At 38.6% G+C, this 23,952-nt stretch overlaps 1 protein-coding gene across 1 annotated transcript in view; it reads right to left on the reverse strand.

The window, feature by feature from the left end:
- LOC137235482 (calcium-dependent secretion activator-like) overlaps positions 1-23,952 on the reverse strand; it is a 3,515,579-nt gene that overhangs the window by 1,400,848 nt on the left and 2,090,779 nt on the right. The window lies entirely within an intron of this gene.

Consider the following 23,952-nt stretch of genomic DNA (forward strand, 5'->3'; position numbering starts at 1 on the left):
AAACGCATTCTAGAGTCACCCCTGGTCCACCTTTATGCCGATATCTCGAAAAGGCGACCACCTATACAACTACCACCACTCCCTTTTAAAACCCTCATTAATACCTTTAATTTGATACCCATATCGTACAAACACATTCTAGAGTCACCCCTGGGCCACCTTTATGGCGATATCTCGAAAAGGCGTCCACCTATAGAACTAAGGCCCACTCCCTTTTAAAATACTCATTAACACATTTCGTTTGATACCCATATTGTACAAACGCATTCTAGAGTCACCCCTGATCCACCTTTATGGCGATATCTCGAAAAGGCGTCCACCTATATAACTAAGGCCCACTCCCTTTTAAAATATTCATTAATCCCTTTCATTTGATATCCATATCGTACAAACAAATTCTAGGGTCACCCCTGGTCCACCTTTATGGCGATATCTCGAAACGGCGTCCACCTATGGTACTAAGGATCACTCCCTTTTAAAATACTCATTAACACCTTTCATATGATACCCATATCGTACAAACAAATTCTAGAGTCAACCCTGATCCACCTTTATGGCGATATCCCTAAATGGCGTCCACCTATAGAACTATGACCCACTCCCTCATAAAATACTCTTTAATACCTTTCATTTGATACACATGTCATACAAACACATTCCAGGATTACCCTCGGTTCATTTTCCTACATGGTTATTTTCCCTTATGTTGTCACCATAGCTCTATACTGAGTATGTAAGGTTCGGTTACACCCGAACTTAACCTTCCTTACTTGTTTATTATATTATTGAGCTGATCCAGTTATTCTTCTTAGAGGACTTTTTTTGTATGTAGGCTGTTATGGATCCATATAGTGAAATTAAAAAACCAGGTTTTTGAAAATTTTTCACTTAATGCCCGACTTTTCGCTAACGGATCTTAGCTTCTTCTGGGGCTTATCTTTTTATTTATGCAAAGAAACAGAAAAAATGTTGTATAAAATTAACAACCCTGTACACAGGCAAATTCAAAAATGTAAAAAACACTCACATAAATTGACGTAACAATTTTCTATAAAAATTAAATATACATATTTATATATATATATATATATGTCTGTATTAGTACCAGCAGGTTTCGGTACATTTGTCATACTAATTTGTGTTTTGTGTTTTGTAAACACAAGAGGTAGATTACAGCAAAATCTTTGGTGTCTTCCTTTATGTTGACAGTTTGTTCTCTATTTTCCAATATACGAGGGCTTTCCATGGTGTATCTTATTCTTCCTCTCTTCTCAATATCTAATATTTTGGTGTTTTTTATATCTGCTTCGTGTCCACTGTTTAATATATGTTGTGATAGCGCGGTATTATCTTTCTTCTTCCTTATGTCTGCTTCATGTTCTGACAGTCGCACTCCAAGGGCTCGTTTTGTTGTTCCAATATAAACTTTGTTGCATTGTTCGTTCTCTTTACCATTACATCTTGTTTCATATACTACATTGTTTAGTTCTTGCAGCTCTACCGGGCTTTTTGTTTTTGTGAAAACCGAAGATAAAGTGCAATTTGGTTTATATGCGAGAGTTATTTTGTGTTTTTTGTTGTCTAAGTCGCGATGGAATATCTCTGTTAATTTTGGTATATATGTAACACTGAAGAATTTATTGTTATCTGTGTCTGGGTTTGTTGTGGTTTGTTTTATATGTTTATTATTTATTGACATTAGGTTGTCCTCTATTAAGTTGTTTATAAGTTGACTCGGAAAATTATTGCTTTTTAGTATTTTATGTATTTTCTGTATGTTAGCTTCTTTGAACTTATGATGGCTAATGGTGAGTATCTTTTGTACTAAATTTCTCGTGGTATTTATTTTGTACTTAAGGGGCTGAGCAGATAGAAAATTAATTATACGACCCGATGAGATTGGTTTGGATTACCAGTTTAGAATTATTTTGTTGGCCTCCCTGTGTACTTTTAAATCCAGGAAAGGGATGCTAAGATTTTCTTCCTTTTCTACCGTGAATTTTAATTTATTGTGATATTCGTTTAGTGTTTTAAGAATGATATCAACATCTGTTCGTCGTACGATTGCGAAAATGTCATCTACATATTTCACAATAAATTTGATGTCTATATTGTGTACATTTTTCAGCTCGTACGTCGTATATTCTAGAAGATCGTCCATGACAATGTCCGCGATTGTTAGCGAAAGGGGGTTTCCCATTGGAATACCGTATGTTTGTGTAAATATTTTTCCCTCATACATGAAATAATTATTTTCTTTTAAACAGAAATCTAAGATTTTATGAAATGTGTTCCGCGAAATATTAAGTTTTTCTTGTATTGAACCAAATTTTGTCTCAAAGAGTAAAACAACAAATAGAAACAACAAAGTGTAACTTCATGAGAAAAGTACTTAACATAGAAATAACACAAACAAATATAGAAATCAAATCAACAAAAAATAATCTAAACCGCTATGAGAGGAATCTAGGAAATTATATAAACGATTTCGATTTTAGCTCGTTCATTTCCCAAAAAAACTGCGATAAAAAGAGAGACATTCAAACGTCAAAACTAGAGAGACTTAAAAACCAACAACTATAAAAGTTGGGTATACATACAAATGACGATTGGTTTATAAATAAAACGAATATACAATTTCCAAAAGAAGTAAAATGGTTACTCTCTCTAGGGAGAAAATTCGCGTTACCCACAACAACAAACAACCTTAAACCTATTAAAATAATTGCAGAACTAGAACAAGTAATTCAAGAGACCGCGGGAGAGACCGATAAAAAAGAAGTAGCCAGAAGCAAATTGAACAATAGAATCTTAGAATTCAAACGAAGAATCAGAAGCAAAACCACTCAGAATTTATATTGGAAGCATTAAACAAAACAAAAATCATACTAAATAAGCACAAGGAAGACTTAGTTGTGACAGATTCGGATAAGGGGAACAAAACGGTGGTTTTCTACAAAGCAGACTACAAAAGGAAAATGAACGACACAAAAAATCATACAAGGTACTAAGAAACGACCCAACAAACACGCTCCAGAAGAAAAACAACCAACTGATAAATGAGTTACACATAAGCAAAATAATAAACACTACACAAAAATATAAAATGAACATTAGCGCCGCCATAGCACCCCGCCTGTTCGGCTTACCGAAAATCCATAAGCCAGACCTACCTTTAAGACCAATAGCATCATCATTCAACGTACCATGCTATAATCTATCCAAATTTATAGTAAATGCCTTAAACGACTTAACTTCAGAAAAGTACAATATAAAAAACTCGTACGATGTAAAAGATAGGCTCAATAGTATAAATATAAATGATGATGAAATAATAGCTTCATTTGACGTTGTCTCGTTATTTACAAATATATCGACATACCTAGCTACAAAAATAATAATGAACAAATTTGGTTCAATACAAGAAAAACTTAATATTTCGCGAAACACATTTCATAAAATCTTAGATTTGTGTTTAAAAGAAAATAATTATTTCATGTATGAGAGAAAAATATTTACACAAACATACGGTATTCCAATGGGAAACCCCCTTCCGCCAACAATCGCGGACATTGTCATGGACGATCTTCTAGAATATACAACGTTAGAGCTGAAAAATGAACACAATATAGACATCAAATTTATTGTGAAATATGTAGATGACATTTTCGCAATCGTTCGACGAACAGATGTTGATATCATTCTTAAAACACTAAACGAATATCACAATAAATTAAAACTCACGGTAGAAAAGGAAGAAAATCTTAGCATCCCTTTCCTGGATGTAAAAGTACACAGGGAGGCCAACAAAATAATTCTAAACTGGTACTCCAAACCAATTTCATCGGGTCGTATAATTAATTTTCTATCTGCTCAGCCCCTTAAGTACAAAATAAATACCGCGAGAAATTTAGTACAAAAGATACTCACCATTAGCCTTCATAAGTTCAAAGAAGCTAACATACAGAAAATACATAAATTACTAAAAAGCAATAATTTTCCGAGTCAACTTATAAACAACTTAATTGAGGACACCCTAATGTCAATAAACAATAAACATATAAAACAAACCACAACAAACACAGACACAGATAACAATAAATTCTTCAGTGTTACATATATACCAAAATTAACAGAGAAATTCAATAGCGACTTAGACAACAAAATACACAAAATAACTCTCGCATATAAACCAAATTGCACTTTGTCTTCGGTTTTCACAAAAACAAAAAGCCCGGTAGAGCTGCAAGAACAAAACAATGTAGTACATGAAATAAGATGTAATGGTAAAGAGAACGAACATGTTGCATTGTTTATGTTGGAACAACAAAACGAGCCCTTGGAGTGCGACTGTCAGAACATGAAGCAGACATAAGGAAGAAGAAAGATAATACCGCGCTATCACAACATATATTAAACAGTGGACACGAAGCAGATATAAAAAAACACCAAAATATTAGATATTGAGAAGAGAGGAAGAATAAGATACACCATGGAAAGCCTTCGTAATTGGAAAAAAGAGAACATACTGTCAACACAAAGGAAGACACCAAAGATATTGCTGCAATTTACCTCTTGTGTTTACAAAACACAAAACACAAATTAGTATGACAAGTGTACCGAAACCTGCTGGTACTGATACAGACACATATATATATATAAATGTGTATATTTAATTTTTATAGAAATTTGTTACGTCAATTTATGTGAGTGTTTTTTACATTTTTTAATTTGCCTGTGTACAGGGCTGTTAATTTTATACAACAATTTTTCTGTTTCTTTGCATAAATAAAAAAGATAAGCCCCAGAAGAAGCTAAGAATCGTTAGCGAAACGTCGGGCATTAAGTGAAAAATTTTCAAAAACCTGGTTTTTTAATTTCACTACATGGATCCTACATACAAAAAAGTCCATATACGATTTTTGTTTAAATGCGTTGTTGTACGTTATTTTCTCAATTTATTCTTTATATAATTTTTTATAAAAATTGCAATTGTGACAATCAAGAATGTAATTACGCATGCAAAAATAGTTAACCATTTATCTGAAATTTCTTCTTATTTTTCTATACTTAGTTTTGGTTCGTATTTGACCATCTTATTTTCAGAATTTTTCTCAATATTTTCCTTGCCGACTTCGTATCCTGCTATACCTATTAGGATACCATTTAATATGGTTTTCCACCATGCCATATTTAAAAAATTTAGAAAAATTTTTATGTTATATTTTTTTTTCTTTATTTATTTATCAAAACGTATATATATATTTTTTTTTCAATAATTTTAAAATTTTTAAACTTCCTTACAATTAGTAAAGGTTGACATGTTGCTGACAAAAATATAGCACAAAAACAGCAACAAAAACCAAAATTTCTTTGAAAACCGCCGTACCAAGCATAGCTTTAACACATAATTGCATACGAAGTATGCAATGTGTAAAAGATTAAAATATGCATAAAGAAGGCAATTGGGAAAGACTTCACAACAGGCATGACGTAGCTGAATGCGTTTACAACCATTTCAACTATCGTAGGGGTGCGAGTTCGACTCCCACTCCCGGGAGAAAAGGCTTTGAAGAGATTTACAAGGTATAATCGAAACAGCTGTCGCCTTGTCCGTCCTGATGTCACGTTGTTTAAATTTTTCCCAAATTATTAAATAAATTATAAAATTAAAAAATTGCTTCAAATAAATGTTTTCATACATTTAAAAAAAAGCAATATGGGCAATCCCTGATTATTAAAAATCATACAAACAGACAAAATTGGTTAATTCGTTGTAGTTCTATAAATAGAACGAAAACAGCAACAAAAACCTAAGTTTCTTTGAAAACCGCCGTACCAAGCATAGCTTTAACACATAATTGCATACGAAGTATGCAATGTGTAAAAGATTAAAATATGCATAAAGAAGGCAATTGGGAAAGACTTCACAACAGGCATGACGTAGCTGAATGCGTTTACAACCATTTCAACTATCTTAGGGGTGCGAGTTCGACTCCCACTCCCGGGAGAAAAGGCTTTGAAGAGATTTACAAGGTATAATCGAAACAGCTGTCGCCTTGTCCGTCCTGATGTCACGTTGTTTAAATTTTTCCCAAATTATTAAATAAATTATAAAATTAAAAAATTGCTTCAAATAAATGTTTTCATACATTTAAAAAAAAGCAATATGGGCAATCCCCGATTATTAAAAATCATACAAACAGACAAAATTGGTTAATTCGTTGTAGTTCTATAAATAGAACGAAAACAGCAACAAAAACCAAAGTTTCTTTGAAAACCGCCGTACCAAGTATAGCTTTAACACATAATTGCATACGAAGTATGCAATGTGTAAAAGATTAAAATATGCATAAAGAAGGCAATTGGGAAAGACTTCACAACAGGCATGACGTAGCTGAATGCGTTTACAACCATTTCAACTATCGTAGGGGTGCGAGTTCGACTCCCACTCCCGGGAGAAAAGGCTTTGAAGAGATTTACAAGATATAATCGAAACAGCTGTCGCCTTGTCCGTCCTGATGTCACGTTGTTTAAATTTTTCCCAAATTATTAAATAAATTATAAAATTAAAAAATTGCTTCAAAAAAATGTTTTCATACATTTAAAAAAAAGCAATATGGGCAATCCCCGATTATTAAAAATCATACAAACAGACAAAATTTGTTAATTCGTTGTAGTTCTATAAATAGAACGAAAACAGCAACAAAAACCAAAGTTTCTTTGAAAACCGCCGTACCAAGCATAGCTTTAAGACATAATTGCATACGAAGTATGCAATGTGTAAAAGATTAAAATATGCATAAAGAAGGCAATTGGGAAAGACTTCACAACAGGCATGACGTAGCTGAATGCGTTTACAACCATTTCAACTATCGTAGGGGTGCGAGTTCGACTCCCACTCCCGGGAGAAAAGGCTTTGAAGAGATTTACAAGGTATAATCGAAACAGCTGTCGCCTTGTCCGTCCTGATGTCACGTTGATTAAATTTTTCCCAAATTATTAAATAAAAATATATTTCACTCACGAGGACTTTAAATGATAACTAAACATCACATATAACAGATAATAGCAATTAATAATTTATAATTTTCAACAAAGCATTTATTGGCTGTAACTTGTTATTATTTTCGTGATGGTGTATCACGGTATTATCTGGTACCGCTTACGTGCTCCACATAGATGTCCCGCGACCAGCGGATGGTATCGCTTATCATGAGCCTCCTCATCAGGCTTGCATAATAGCGCGTGATGTTCAGAAGGTTTATGACTCGTTCGTTTGCCGGGTCCCATCCGCCCAGTGCTCCAACTATAAAGGCCTCCACTCTAACTTCGTAGCCAAGTGTCGATAGCTGGTCAGCAAGCGGCTGGTATTTCTGTAGCTTTTGCTGCCGAGCATCCTTAAAAGCCTCGCCTCTATTTTCAAACGGAATAGCAACGTCGATCAGAGTGATTCGTCGGCTTACTTCGTCCCGTATGACAATGCCTGGTCTTAGGGTGCCAGCAGTACCGTGGGAGCCTTCTACTATTCTATTTACTCTCACGTTCCCGGGGCACCTCAGGGCTATTACGAGTCTGTCTTGGACGTTGTTGTGGCGTTGCTGTCGTGCCGCGGAGTGGGGGTGCAGTGGTTAAGCACACGTGGTAATGTCTCCAGGTCTCTTCTGCACTTGCGGCAGCGCTTGTCTATAAGCCACCTCTTTGCAGCGTTCAACGGGAGGACATTGAGACGTGCCCGGTGTATAAAACCCCAGTCGCAAAAGCGGGTGAATTTTCCCGAGCGGAGAAAGTGGTTGGCTGGTGGTGTCCTGCACGTCACTTCGAACACCTTACCTTGGTCGGGTTTGTTTATTAGCATGGCTTCGTAGTGTTGTGTTACACACCGTAGCAATGTCTAAATGATGCGATGGGCGTCCCCAGGTTCGACAACTGTGAAGTCCGGATCAGTTGGTGTACCACACTGGATCCAAAACTCGGACTCCGGTGAGGACCATGTCCAGCGTAGCTTTAGCTTGCTGCTAATTCTGGACGTTGCCGTCCGCACCTTCGTCCAATAGTTCCCGATACTACTTGAATATGGGACGTTGGATTCGCTGGACAGGTAACTCGCACCACCTTTGTGGGGCGGCATGAAGACGAGTTCTGGACTAGCCCGTTGGGGCAGGTTCATCCAGCGTTTGGCTGCTCTCTTTATTACCTTATCTGCCTCGCTCAAATACTCTTTGTCTACGTCTGCCCCTTGCAAAATAAAGTCTAGGCGTGGCAATAAAAACTTTGCCGTAGCATCTATCTTCTGCCATGGGGCCAGCCCTGAGCGATCCAGTGCCCGCACCTCGCTCAGCATACCAGCTATGGTGCTCACCGGTGTCTGTCTAATCTGGAAGCCAGTGGGTACTCCGAGGTGGTCGTAATACTCCCCTGGCCCCAGTGCTCGAACAGGCTGGCCCTGGACCAGGAAGTTCGTAGCCATTACGTCATTGCCCCTCCCTGGTATGTGGAGCGTTGCGCATTTAGCAGCATTATATTTAAGCCCAGTAGCCCTCGCCCCCTTTTCAGCGGCCTCAAGCAGTTTCCGCAGAATTTCCCGGGTATCCGCTATTAGCACCACGTCGTCGGCATATGCCAGGTTATTAATGAGGGCGTTGCCCAGTTGGTATCCGAACCCTTCTTGGGCCACCGTGCGAACGACGACCTCCAGAATGAGATCAAACACTATAGGACTCAAGGGGCATCCCTGGCGAACTCCAGCCTGCATGTTGATGGGCGGGGACGTGCCCTCTGATACCTTGAGTCGTGTTGTCATGCCGTTGTAATTCTGCCTGATTATATTAATTATTTTAATTTTTATTATATTAATTATTTTTCTCGGTAGGCCATGTGCTTCGAGAGTCTTAAAGATTATAGAGTGTGGAACGGATGTGAACGCGTTGGAAAAATCTAGCCACGCGACTACCGCTTCCTTTTTATTTTTCTTAGCGTCACGCAGTACTTCCTGTAGAACGTAATTGTGCTCAAAACACCCCTCAAATTCTAGAAACCCTTTTTGGGAGGGGCTTATACGGCTATTGGCCATGGCCCACTTTTTTAGGCGGTCAGCTAGTATCGCGGCAAAAAGCTTCGGCACCGTGTCCCCTAGGGATATCGGTCTCCAGTTTGCCACCTCATTCTAGTCGCCCTTTTTGTACAATAGAATTGTGTGGCTTTCTTTCCATTTTACTGGAAAAGACTCCGTTCTCAGCACTGCGTTGAATCACGCTGTCAGCACTTGAGCCTTTGGGTCGGCCTTCCGCAGGTCGGAGTAGGTCAGGCCATCAGGACCGGGAGATGAATTTTCTCGACCTTTTAGCCTGTCCATAACTTCCTCTCTGGTGAATAGACGAGTCAATGCCTCGTTGCTTGAGGTGGAGGGGTCTTCACGATCGAATATATTCGGCCAGTCTTCCTCGACGTCTTTGGGCGCAGCTAGGGTACGAAAGTGGAAAGTAGTAGGAAAGTAGGAAAACCGCCCTAATCAATCTACATATTTCCTCTTCTGTAGTAGTAGGGTTTATTACATCTTCTAGGGTTGGTTCCCTATTCATTCCTTTATGTTTCCAGAGAGTTTTCAATGATTCCATTTCTTTTTCGAGGTTCCTAGTTTTTAATGTATTTTCATCCCAATATTGGAGGGGGTATTTTGAAATGCCCCTCGGCATTCCAACTTAATCAATTAAAAAAATTGTCCTTTGTTTATTTTCTGTTTCTTAGTATTTTTGTTTTTCTTCTTTTAATTTTAGTCTATCTATTGTATTGGTAATTAAATTTAAGTGCTTGAAGATTTCAGCTATTTGTTTTTTCTTTTTAAACTGTTGCCTCCGCTCTTCCTTCTTCGCTTTACTGGTGAGGGGATCTAAGGAATTTCTTCCTTTTTATTAGGCTTAATCCGTCGGCGATACTCTTCTCAGAGATTTTATTTAACTCTTTTATTGTGTCTTCACATTTTTTGAATACTCTGTGAAATTTTTCTTCTGTTTCTATTTCCTGCATAACAAAGAAATAACTGAACCTCTTTTTTTTAGCAAACTATTTTAAAATTTTTTAATTTTTTTTTTTAATTTTAGTAATATTTTCCTTTATCCCTTTTTCAACTAAATACTAGTCCTAATTTAAAAAAAAATAAAATTCCTAAGCAAAAACAATAGTCTTTGCTCATAGTTAAGCGTCCATAAGGCCGCTCAATTGATTCTAAATCTTAAATATACTTATAAAACTTGCTCCAGTTTGCTGCCAGTCAGGATTGTTGCCAGTCAATAGTTATCCGTCGTGCTGCTAGTCATTTCCTTGTTTGCTATTATACCGATTTTATATTCCACTTCATTTGTTCGCCATTCACGTTTATTGTTGAGATCCTGTTGCTGTTATTTCACTTTATTTTTTTCCTCTTCTTCTGCTGCCAGTATAAAATATGTATAGTAGTATTCCACTCTATTATGCAGCAGAACCTCCAGTCATTAGCCGTTTATTGCTGGATTATTCTGTTTGTGTCAGGGCTGTTTAATAACATAGTACGCTGTGTTTTTGTAGAATCATCCATTGTTTTTGTTGTCCAAATGTCCAGGCTTTTTGCTGCGAAGTTTTGCTTTGCCCGCAAGTACGAATATTTTCTTGATATAATTTTTGAGCGTGAAGATCAATTTTTGCAGGATAAAAAAAATTGTTGCTTTTGCCTTATTGGCAGGACTATTAAATTTTAATTTTCTTTAAACTTGGCAGGATCTCTTCCAGTAAGATCTTTTTAGCGTTGCTTCATCAGCATCTGTTATGCTTAAGGATCCAACTGGCAGGATCGCCATGTAATGTTGTAAAATAAATAAAAGGGAACGCTGATGACTAGCGTTAGAATTTGATTGACTTTATTGAAGAAATGTATTTATTTTTATACAAAATTTCTTATTTTACACATACGTAGATACACTAATACTTACAAACTAAAAAGTGTCTACATTCCTAATAAATGCATTCTGAGTCAACGTATTACTTTGACCTAATTTTAGATATTTGTTATTATGTACATATAAATATTTTGGCAGGCACATTGACAAACTGTTAATGACGTTCAGTCATGCTGATTAGCGAGTTGGTCAATGTGACAGTCAAATAGATTTGACGAGTGCAAACAGATATGTGTCCTGCTGTCGGCATTTTTTTTTATATGATGTTGAAATCCCGCTGTGTTGGGTTAAACAGAATTTGGGTGGGTCGATGTAATTTGAATGTGTGCGGTCGATATTTATGTACGCATTAAAAATGCATTGGCAGAGAAGTGCATTTGGTAATGCTACAGTTGTGGCGGAACGGCGTTACGCAACCTAAAGCTTGGTTTGGCTCAGTTCGCGTCTAACCTGAGTAGTGATGTTTCGCGCTGAGGAACACCGCTAACTACGAGCTAACACCATTCAACTTAGAACTGTTCACTACAACGGCTCCATGCTGACTGACTCAGTGCTTGCTATGGTCGTCCAATTATGGACTTGAATAAACGTAGTAAATGTGTTGATGATTCTGGTTTGCTCGCCGTCGTGTTGCGACCGTGTTGTTATGATCGGTCGTGTGTCGGTAGAAGCTGTTGTTGTTGTTGTCGCATGGCTTGGGTGTATTGTTGTTTGATGTTGCGGTTGAAGTTGGTATGGCGTAGTCTATTGCTTGGTGTATTCGTGTGTGTGACTTGCTGTAGGAATAATATGTTTCTTGTGTGATCGTGTTGCTGGCTTTCTTTCATGTTGCGGTGATAATATTGTATGTTGCTGGCTTCGCTCAGCCTTATGTTGTGTGTTGCTGGTTTCGTTCGGCTATATGTTGATCTGCCAAAGTTGTGTGGGCCAAATTTGTCGTCAATATTTGGTCCTCACCGCCCCCCTCCCCTCACTTCGGAGGTCGAAGGCTTCCTCCTTTCTCTCGTATGTCAGCTATATTTCGGTATATTCATTTTTATAGATTCTCATCTTTGTTGGTTGTTTGGAAATAATTCCTAGGTTTGCGTTTGCGTTTATCCTTGTTCCGTGCTCTCGTGGGCGCTAGATCCCTCCACTATTATCCTTCCTACGGTGCAGGTTGGTACTGGCCTTGGAGACGTACTGGTGGCGTGAGCTTTGGTTTACTGAAAACTGGTGTTGTCACTTCGATGATTAGTGATAGAATGAAAAATGGCATTGGGTGTTGTCCTTTCGGTGGTCGGTGATGGAATGAAAAATGGTATAGGGTGTTGTCCCTTCGAGTGTGCTGATCTAATTTTATTTATGTTGGATGTTTTTTTTTCGTAGGCTTAGTTATGGTTCTACGGCCTCGACCGTGTGGAATAAATTTTAATTCGCTGATGTTCACCGTTTTCTCTTTTCCTCCGTTGATTTCCTAGCTGGACGATAACTGGTGACATGTACCTGAGGATTTGGTACGGCCCATCATGTTTCGGCGCCAGTGTTGCCGCAAAGCCCCCTCTGGCCTTTGGTAGGTAATGCGAGGATATTTTCCCTGCTGGTTTCTGTTGCCTCTCCTTATATTCTTGGCAAGACTCGTATTGGCGTACGTAACGGCTGATGTCCCGAAACATCCCCGGCCAATAATAGCAGTTAGTTATCCGTGCTATTGTCCGGCGAATACCCATATGTGCAGCGCTTGGTCATGGTTCTCTTGTAGTAAACGCTGTCGAAGCGGTACGAACAATTTCCACGGCACTGTATCCTCGTCGTGGGATCTGCATGGGATGTGACGGTAGTGTTGCCCGTCCTAACACTAACACATAGTCGGAGTACTTCTCCGGGTTGGTGTGTACTTCATCGACGCATCGCTGCCAGCACCTGCATTGTGGGTTCGTTGTCGTGGCCTGTAGTAGGGTCTCCTATGGCTGTCGGGACAATGCGTTCGCCACGTTTTGGTGATTGTTATTGTATGTGCCCTTGGTATTATGGCCTTGTTCGGGGCGTGTGGTAAAGAACGTCGCGTTAGTCAATTGACTGGGATGTGCTGCTTGATTCCCGGCAACATATATGGATACGTGGACTTTACTAACCGACCCAGGTTGTTGTTATGGTGACAGCCCGAGTAAGCCCTGCTTCTGGGAGCTTGTGTGATGGAACTGCCTTGATTTGTCCTGTCGGCCTTCTCACCTCTTGTTTTGATTCGACTTCAGCGCCTTCCTTTGGTCTTCTTGGATTGGACACCGTTCGTGGTAACAGGTTCTTTTCTATCGTTTGCCACTTGTGGTGCGATAACACATGGTGTGGATGCGTTTTGCCTAAACGGTTCGGCCAAAACGATGTGGCTTCCTCCGCAGGATACTGTAGTTCCCATGCCCCATAGTGTTTCAAGGACGATTATAATGCCATCAATGGCCCCAGGCATAACGTGCAACACGGTGTGGTGCGGCGATTCGACGAGGCGTACTTCGGTCCGTATGGCGTCGAAGAATTGGCTGTACCGTCGGCCATGGTTATTTGGAGAGCTGCCGCTATCCTTTCTCCGCCTCCTGAGATTACCATGCTTTCTGCTAGGACGGTTGATATGAAATTTCGTGAGGCCCCGGTGTCGATGACGGCTTCTGCTGGTTGTCCGCCAAGTTCGACTAGGGCGTAGAGGCGGTCACGCTCTTGACGCATGTTTACTGGTATTTCGGCGTTGGGTCTTTTGGGTGCACCGCACCTTGTGCATTGGTATTGGTACATAAGGCTGACCACACCCCCAACAGAATAACTTTCTCTGATTTCGGTATAAATTAAGTGTAGTGTCCTTCTTGGCCACACCTCCTGCAAACCTTTTCCGGAGTTCTGGGTGAGGCGTGGTGCTGCGTGTGTGCGGAATCGACTCTCGTGGTGGCTGCGGGTGGTGACTGGTTTTATCATGGGATCGTTGCTTTCTCGCCTACGACTTGTCTCGCCATCTCCCGTCGTGGTACTTCCGACGTCTGTCGGTGGCCTTCGTGGATGCCCGCATAGTCTTCCGCGAGGATGAGAAGTTCCGCTAAACTGTTGAAATCTCGTCGGCGGATTTACAGTAGGTAATCCGGATGGCTGTTTTTAATAATATCCTTTCTAGCCGTTGCTCATTACTGTAGCCACCGCGTCGCATCAAATTCTATATTGACAGCACGTAATCCTTGTATTTCTCCCGTGCGTGTTGCTTTATCTGTCGTATGTCATCTTCTAGAGGCTTGAAATATCTGACCGGTAAGAAAAATCGGAAGAAAAATTCTTCCAGCCGCTCTATGAAGGGTAGGTGATCCCGTCCACCATCGTATTTCACTGACCATTTCCGTACTTGATCGATGACGGGAGCGATTACGAGGGTCGATGCCTGATTACCTTGAGCTGTCACATCCTTGGGGTTTACGGTGTTTGCTACGGGTGGGTACTGGGGTGATGGTTGTAGGTTCTGTGTCGGAAATGTGAATTGTGTCGGTTCCGGCGTTTTTCGGATCTCCAGAGTTGTGCCTATGTGCTCGATGTCTAGATCTTTGGCGACGTTATCCAGCAACGTTGTAACGAGTGGATCTGTCATCTTGTGAATTTTTGCGGGGATTTTTCCCTCTGAATAGTTAGTTATACGCATTGGAGGGGGTCTCTGCTCGGGCGCCAATTGTAACGAAGCTTTCCCTGTACCCCGATGCTTCTTAACTAACTTCTGAGGTGTACTCCCCGTGTCGAGGGTTCCGTACACTAAATTTTTACTTTGGGATCATTTTTCAAATCGTACAAATTCACTTTATTTAACTCACTTAATTATTTATAACAAACTTATCCTAAAATTTCATTTAAGTTCAATTGTTCACGGTTTGGCATTCGGTGTCGGCGTGGCCTGGTTGGTAACGGTCCACCCGAGTGCCGTTGGCGTGCCTGCTGGCGTGCTTGCTTTAGTTGTTAATACTATGCTTTTGTATTGGCTAATGATCCACCCGGTCCCGTTAGCGCGTGGTTATGCGACGCCTTAGTGGCGTGCCTACGCTGGCGGTCGTCGCTGCGTTGGCTGTCAAGCTGGGTATTCCGCCGCTGAGGGCACGCTGCTGTCGCTAACGCTATTACTGCGCTGGCGGTCGTGATTAGTATGTTGTCGCCGATGGACGCTTGGTTGTGATGAGTATGCGGCCACTGGGGACGCTCGTTGGCGACGCGTGGACGCTGGTGTCGCGGTTAGTATTTAGTCACTGAAGACGCTTGAAATAAAAAGGTTATGCAGTCACTGAGGACGCTCGTTGGTGGCGCTCTGTCGTCGTTTGCGCTGGCTTTCGCGATTAGTAAATCGTCGCTGAGGACGCTCGATGATAATGGGTCAGCGGCCGCTTGGGCGCCTGTTGACGACCCCTTGATGCTGGCGTCGCGGTTATGTAGCGCCTTACGGTCGATTGTGATGAGCCGACAGAGCGCAGCCTTGAGCGATAAATGAGCGGGAGAAAAAACCACACACTCACGCACAGCTCAGTCTGCGTCTACGTCTTGTGGTCATGTCTCGCGCTGGTGAACACCACTAACTACGAGTTATCACCTTCCATTCGTAGATCCGACCAGTAATTACGGCGCCGGGCTATACCGGTGGTTGGCGTCGATGGCGCTTTTGTTGTCACGGTAGGCTGACTGTGTCGGCGTCGCTTTTGATATTACTGCGTCCACTAACGTTAATATAGCGGTTCACGCTTGGTGGTGGCGGAACGGCGGTACGCAATCTAAAGCTTGGTTTGGCTCAGTTAGCGTCTAACCTGAGTAGTGATGTCTCGCGCTGGTGAACACCCCTAATTAAGAGCTATCACTCTTCAGCTTAGAACTGTGCAATACCACAGCTTCGTGCTGACTGACTCACTGCTTGCTATGGTCGTCCTATTATAGATTTGAATAAACATAGTAAATGTTTTGATGATTCTGGTTTGCTCGCCGACGTGTTGATACGATCGGTCGTGTGTCGGTAGAAGCTGTAGTTCTTGTTGTCGCATGGCTTGGGTGTATTGTTGTTTGATGTAGCGATTGAAGTTGGTATGGCATAGCCTATTGCTTGATTATTCGTGTGTTTGACTTGCTGTAGGCATAATATTTTTCTTGTGTGATCGTATTGCTGGCTTCGTTCAGCCTCATGGTGCGGTGATAATGTTGTATGTTGCTGGCTTCGCTCAGCCTTATGTTGTGTGTTGCTGGTTTCGTTCGGCTATATGTTTCCCTGCCAAAGTTGTGTGGGCCAATTTGTCCTTAATATTTGGTCCTCACAACATATTTATTCATTTATGAATATAAAGTTTAAATTTACCTTTCAAATATTTCATTTATCTCTGCTTGCTAAACACACACTAATGTTGTTAATATATGTATATAATTAAGTTAGCTTTAAATTTCAGTTTAATCCAATAACATACAATTTAGTTGCGTATATGCACATAAAAGAAAAAAACTTTTCTTTCTAAAAACGATTCTTATTAGAGTCTAAACATTATGTTAAAAATTAAATTAAAGTTTGATAGTGGCAACCACAATAAGTCACAGACCAAAAAAATATATATATCTAATCACTCAAATAATAGGGGGACTCATGTAACCGTATAAATTCCTTATAAAGTGTGTAAACGTATAACTTTATCTAGTGCGTAAACGAGCTGTCAAATTTTGAATGAAAAATCATTTACACAATTTGTATAAATTTACGCGCACATTTCATTGTGTAAACGCGGTAAACTCAAAGGAATGCAACCTTGCAGACATTACAGCAGGCATTTTTATCAGAAATTTCCAACATCAGCAAGTAAAGGCGTTTTAGTTTTTTTTCTCTTAATCTTGGCATTTTTTGATTTGTATAACAATCAAACAAATTTTGTTTGGTAATAATACAGCTGATAAACAATCAAGTTTATCAAGAGTATTACCAGGTGCGTTCATATAACCGCGTGTGTAAATGGATATAATTTTACACCTTATAAGTTTATATGCTTTCATGAGTCCCCCTAATATGCACAAACATGCTTCTGTTTTCTTATTACTTTCCTTCTCACTACTCACTATGTAGTGTAGTTACATTTATATATATGTATAGATACGTTTAGGAATTCTAAATTATAAAAGATACAATTTAAGAGCACTTACATGTTATCTCCAATTTTAAAACGAATGAAATCGGACTATAACACGCTCTCTTTTTCGATATCGAAAATTTCGAAAACACGAAAAGGTGCGAAAATTCATTACCAAAGACGAATAAAGCGATGAAACTTGGTGGGTGGGTTGACCTTATGACGCAGAATAGAAAATTTGTAAAATTTTGGACAGTGGGCGTCGCACCACACACTTTTAAAAGAAGGCAATTTGAAAGTTTTGCTAGCTGTAATTTGGCTGTCGTTGAGATAAAATTTGGCAGGAACATTACTCCTATTACCATAAGTGTTCTAAATAACAATTAGCAAAATCGGATGACGAACACGCCCACCTAAAAAAAATTTTTTTTAAGTCACATTTGAACAAAAAATTTAATATATTTACAGTATATAAGTAAATTATGTCAACATTCAACTCCAACATTTGTCTCCAAAGCTCTCAGCTGAGTATGTTATGTTCGGTTACACCCGAACTTAGCCTTCCTTACTTGTTTTCCTTTCCTTTTCTATATCCGAATTTTATTTTGCTTTAAAATTGAATCTTTTAAAGGTTAATTTAACTAAACTCAAATAGCAATGTGGCATTTAAGTTATTAAAAAATCATAATAATCTTTATTCCTCCTATTCCTTTAAAGGCATGTGACGCCAGAAGGTAGTGTGCAGTCGGAATACCCGTCATGAGTCTACAATCCTCTCTTTTTAATGATAGAAGCAACTTTGTTAGTCTAAGGTTGTAAGATCTACACATAATCTTGAACCCTCGCCTTTTCCGCTTGGTCGATCATGTGCACCTCTCGCCTTCGCTTAATCTCGCCCAGTCTAAATGGGACCTCTACGGAGCAAGCTTCAAGGGATGCGCCCTTTTTAGCTAGTTCTTCCGCTTTTTCATTCCCATCTATTCCCATATGCCCTGGGACCCAATATAGATGTATGCTTCTCCCTGTTCCGATTCTCTCCAGAGACTGCTTACACTCTAACGCGCATTTAGATGCTGTGCTATGTGAGATTATTGCCTTATTATTGTGGCCTTAAGATCTCCCTGGAAGCGCAGATAGGGAATCAGGTAGTCTGTTCGTCTCGTTATTGATGGCGCTATACTACTATGGTCATATGGTCGGCGCTTAAGCTGCCCCGAGTCACCCAGCCTGGTTGCAGTTGTTAATGCTATGTTCTTTGATACCAGGTCTACAGGTTGAATGTGCAGAATGGCATACAGTGCAGCCATCGGGGTTGTTTTCAGGGCTCCCGTAATGCTAAGCATCGATAGTCTGTATACCCCTCCAATTTTTTGAGGTATGTTGTTTTTTGTGTGGCTTTTCACCAAACAAGAACTCCATAGTATAGAATAGGGCTTACAATCGCTGTAAAAACCCAATGAGAAATAGAGGGCGATAACCCCCACGTACACCCCAGCATTCTTTTACATGCATAAAGTGCCGTTGAGGCCTTCTTCACCCTCTCCACTACGTTGAGCTTCCATGAGCTTACTGCCTAGGATGATGCCTAGTTATTTTGTGCAAGGTTTCTCATGTAAGGTCACCCCTCCTAACTTAGGCCTGATCCAATTTGGGACCTTGTACCTCTTTGTAAACAAGACCATATCCGTCTTTTCCGCATTGACTTTCAACCCGTCATTAGTTGCCCAGGTATGATTATCCCGAAGCGCCCGATCCATCAAAGAACTAATCGTTGGAAGGCACTTTCCACTTATGACAATTGCAACGTCATCTGCGTAAGCCGTAAGTTTTACGGGTCCCTCATCGAATCGCCTGAGCAGTTGGTTGATGATAGCGGCGTGCCCCTGTCCACTGCCTTCGTGGCCTCGTACAATCCCCATTGTGATGTAATCTTCCTGTAATTTAACATGCAGCCGATCCATCTGGTTAAGGCTGGATGTACTTTAATGTAATTGAGACCATCCATAATCGGCCATATAGAAACATTATTGAAAGCCCCGGCAATGTCCAAGAAGACTCCTAGAGCATATTCCTTATATTCCAGAGAATTCTCTATGCTTATTACCACCCTATGCAATGTGTTGTCTACCGACTTGCGCGTAGTTTGAGCAGAAATGATGTTAAGCTGATTGGTCTATAGTCTTTCGGATAAACGTGACGTTTTACGTATGTAAGAACTACATTAAAATTTACATACAAACGTATGTATGTACATATGTAGAAGCATTAGGGTGTGAAAGTAGCTAAGTAGGAAATTATTTACAATTTCATTTTCTTTTAAAACAACTTGAATTCAATTTTAGAATAGTTTAGATTATAAGTAGTTTTGGTTAAACTTCGAGTAAAAGATTTTTAATATGGTTTTAATCCGATTTACTTTTGACAATTTTAGTTAAAAAAAAATATTTTTAATAAGTTTTGAAGTATTTCTATTTTTTCGGATTTTTCGTTTCATTGAATTCACTAGTTTTAAGGAACTTTACATAAGCTTAAAGTAGTTAAGTTTTCAAAGCATTTTGAGAAATTCTTTTTTTGTGTGTTTTAATTAACTTGAAAGTTTAGTAGTTTAAGTAAACTTGAATACGTTTTCAAAATAATTTTACCCTCTTTTTATTTAACTTTAAAGTGGCTTTAAGGTGCCTGGTAAAAGTAAGCATGAATTGTGAGGATCCCAAAAATTGACGACTTTTTGAATCCTCTCAACATACATATTTTCCCTCATATATATATTTATTTTCGAAACAATGAATTATTTCAATAATTACATATAAATTGAATTATTTATATATATAAAACTCAAATTATGTATGTAGGTATAGATCGAGTTGCGTCCTAAACGTATGGACCAATCACAACCAAATTTGCACAACCCACTAGAAACCTTCCAAGGATGGTCATAGGCTAAAAATAATATCGATATATAAAAGGGGCGTGGCACCTCCCAAGCAAAATTAGTATTTGGTACTATATAACTCTCATGGTATTCATGCTAGAACATTGAAATTCAGTAAGGAGTTATATGACATCAATCCCTAACACCACCAAGAAAATGTGGGGTGGGGAAAAGGGGGCATGGCACCCCCATATAAATGGAATTTTTCATTCTGCATATCTCTGGATGTAGTAATGGTAGGATAATGAAAATTGGTAAGGAACTATATGAGGCTAAATCCTAACACTTCCAGTAAAATGTGGAATTGGGGAAAAGGGGACGTGGCACCTTCCCAACAAATGGGATTTTTGAGAACTATGGCTGCCGTACAAACTTAGGTTATTATAACAGCTAAAGTTTGACTATAGATTTGTTTGGCTGTTATTCCTTTTGGAGGTTTAGTAATCTTCCGCCGTTAAAATTTTATGTTCATTTCAGTCTATTCGCATCTTCTATCTATATATATAAAGTTAAAATTATGAATGTTTGTATGTAGGTATAAATCGGGTTGCGTCCTAAACGGATCGGCCGATCACAACTAAATTTTAATCACCCACTAGAAACCGCCCAAAGATGGGCATAGGCTAAACATAACTTCAATATAAAATAAGGAGGTGGCACCTATTTACTCTCTTTAGAAATATTAGAGGGCATTTTGGCGGAAACACTTCAGCAGCAGATTTTGCTACACAACTTCTTGAAATTAATTATGGCAAAATTCCTATTTCTTTACTAACAGATTTGATTTCTTTTCCTGCAAGTTTTTGAGAAATTATGACATCACCTGAAGCTTTAATATCTAATGTTTCTTCCAAATATTGAATCTATCTTTACAAACTGTAAATTGCTTTGAGAAAAGACCTTTTAGGCACCTAAAATGAGAATGTTTATATCACTAGAACCAAGACAACTTATCACTCTATTAACACAGTCGTGAAAGAGTCCCAAGCTGTGTATATTCGATTGAGTTTATTAGCTATTTTGAGCCATCAGAAATTTATCCTCATAAAAAAAGGGCCCATAACATCATAATATTTATGCTTCGTTATTTAGATTCTCCACGCTTATGGGGCAAGGCTTATCATCACAAAACTTTTACGGATGTCATTGAAGCAATTCATTTTATCGAATAATTTCGAAAACAATAAAGTTTAAAACCAAGGATTCCATTGATACCGATAGAATTTTCTTTTCAATTTTAAATGCCTCAAATTTCCTATCCCTATCAATGAAGCTCAACGACGATCATTAGATGCGATTCAAGGGATTGATGAGCGCAATACAAACCTTTATAGCTTCAGAGCTTCTGCAACTCAATTGTCAACCTCACCTATGCGAGGGGAATCCTGTTACAAATATGATTATATCATACAACAACAGTCATTATCTGTAGCAGAAGTCAATCTTACCCACTCATGTTTTATCAATGGTCAGTTGCGCGTAGCTTGCAGAAATGTGGGCTAAAACCCACGGGCATTAGCTAGTTAATCATAAAAAACATATGTAGGGTGAAGAAGCTTTTTTCTTACCGCGGAATAAATACAAAAACAGGAACTGAGCTGTGCTCTAAATTAAAAGAAAAATCGCGAAATTAAACAATGCCTCTTGGTGGTTCACTGTAGACTAGTTTATTCAATAAAATAAGAAATGTAGTTTACTTCTAGTTACATAGGCATATCATAAATAAATGTTTGTACGAATGTATATTCATATGCATGCACAAGCTAAGGATGGAAATGACAAAGTGACAAAATCTGTCGCTTTGTTTTGTTATATTAAGGGGACTCATGTAACCCTATAAATGCCTTATAAAGTGTGTAAACGTATAAATTTATCTAGTGCGTAAACGAACTGTCAAATTTTGTATGAAAAATCATTTACACAATTTGTATAAATTTACGCGCACATTTTACCGTGTAAACGTGATAAACTCAAAGGAATGCAACCTTGCAGACATAACAGCTGATACAAACTATTTGCGTTTGCTAAAAAGTAAATTCAAGCAATGGAGGAGGTAAAATAAACAATTCTTTTGTAATTTTTACATTTTTATATATAATCTATTGTATTTCAGAACACAAAACAAAAATCCAAATGAAGAGGAGTAAATCCATCACACCGATGGACAGAATCAGAAAATATGGATTTAATTGAAGCAGTTGCTGACCCAACTGGAGGCCGGCGGAGTCTTTTGAGGTATTTATACAATTGTTTTGAGTGCATTAATTGCTGATAACTAAAAGTAATCTGTTTAAAGTTTAACATATGCGGTAGTCGACTTAACCTGCCCAATATTGCTGCCACCAGCTCGACTAACTTTCAATTTAGCTGCATTATATACCAGCCTTGGCCAGGAGCAATGTGTCGCATATTTTTTTACATATTTATATGTGATTGTTTATTGCGTATTTTATGCCAACTTGCACTGACCCAGCGTTGCTGTTACATGTTTCAACTAAATATCGCCGTTCAGGCTGGGACAGTCTGTTGTATACATATGTACATGAGCATAATTGTGGCCGTATGTATGTACGTTGGTTTTGTGATTCTTTTACTAGGAATCTATGATCTACCTACTTTGGCAAAATGATGTAAATACTTATATTCAAATATTTTGTTTGTCAGAAGCCGACAGCCGAACGGTTCTACACAAGAATAAAATCAATGGCAAGCAGTCTAGGACAAATAGAATGGGTGTCATTAAAATGCAAAATGAGATACCTCAAGGCATCGTACGTGTCTGCTCTCGATTGGAAGAACAAGACGGGGTCTGGTTTGTTGGCCAGTGGTGACGAGTCTAGTGTGACAGCATACATACAAAAAATATGCCCAAATTTCGATATGCTTGCTGATATATTTGGGCAGCGCAAAAATGTAAGACCGCCGTTTGTTTTCGACAGCCAAATTGATACGCAAATGACAATCGACCATTCCTACTAAATTTCCTATGTCACAGACACAGAACCAGAACAGGACTCCGTCTTTGAGCCTGTCGCCAGAAGCCAAACTAGTACTCCTGAGCCTCTTTGTCTTCAAAGTAGTGTTGATTTAACGCAGCACAAGCAGAACAGAATGTGTAATGCAAAACCGGTCAATACACAACACAGCACTTTTGAGCATAAATTGCCACAAGCCAGAACGTTATCACCGATTCAACAACGAAAAAACTAACGGAAAAAATGCCTACTACTAACACATTTAACGACCTTCTTCTTATTCAAGAAAAAAAAATGGAGTTAGAAGTTCAAAAACTAGAGCTTGAGAGGGAAAGGGAAAAAAATAAAGTACAACTAAAAGAGCTTGAATTGAAAAATCAAATTGAATTAAGAAAGATGGAACTTGAAATACAAAAAGAAGAGAAATTACAAATTGAAAAATTTAAATTAGAAAGTCAGGAAAGATTGAAGAAGTATGAAATTGATTGTAAGCTTAAGTTGTTTCATTCTTGTATTTTAACTAAGCAGACGGACACACTGCTTATTGTCATAGAGAAGCTCACCGAGACAAAGTTTAGCTATGATACTATGATAGCATAGTTGGGAACAATGCATTAGATTTAAATTTCCACTACCACTAAATTTTTTCATGGTAATGAAAACAATTTGGACTACTACTTAATTTTTTAATGGTAAACAATTTAATGCTAGTAGAGAACGTTACACTAAAATTATAATGGTGGTGGAAAATTTAATTTAAATCCAAAAATTAAGTGGTAGTAGAAATTAACACCTAATGCATTGTGCTCAACTATGAATAAAAGTAATTTTCTGGCAGCTAGATTCACGACTATTAATTTACCTGCTTTGTTGAACAAAAAATATGTGAGTAAAATGATTATGTTTGTTTTTTTAGGGTAATATAAATTTTTAGAAAATTAATAACTTAATTATATTTAATCAGATGTTAATGGCAACAAATCTGCCTACATCAGCACTTTTTAAAGAAACTAAAAATTTCAGTGCAATCG

The sequence above is a fragment of the Eurosta solidaginis genome, chromosome X, assembly GCF_040869045.1.
Source record: "Eurosta solidaginis isolate ZX-2024a chromosome X, ASM4086904v1, whole genome shotgun sequence".
Classification (NCBI taxonomy): Eukaryota; Metazoa; Arthropoda; class Insecta; order Diptera; family Tephritidae; genus Eurosta; species Eurosta solidaginis.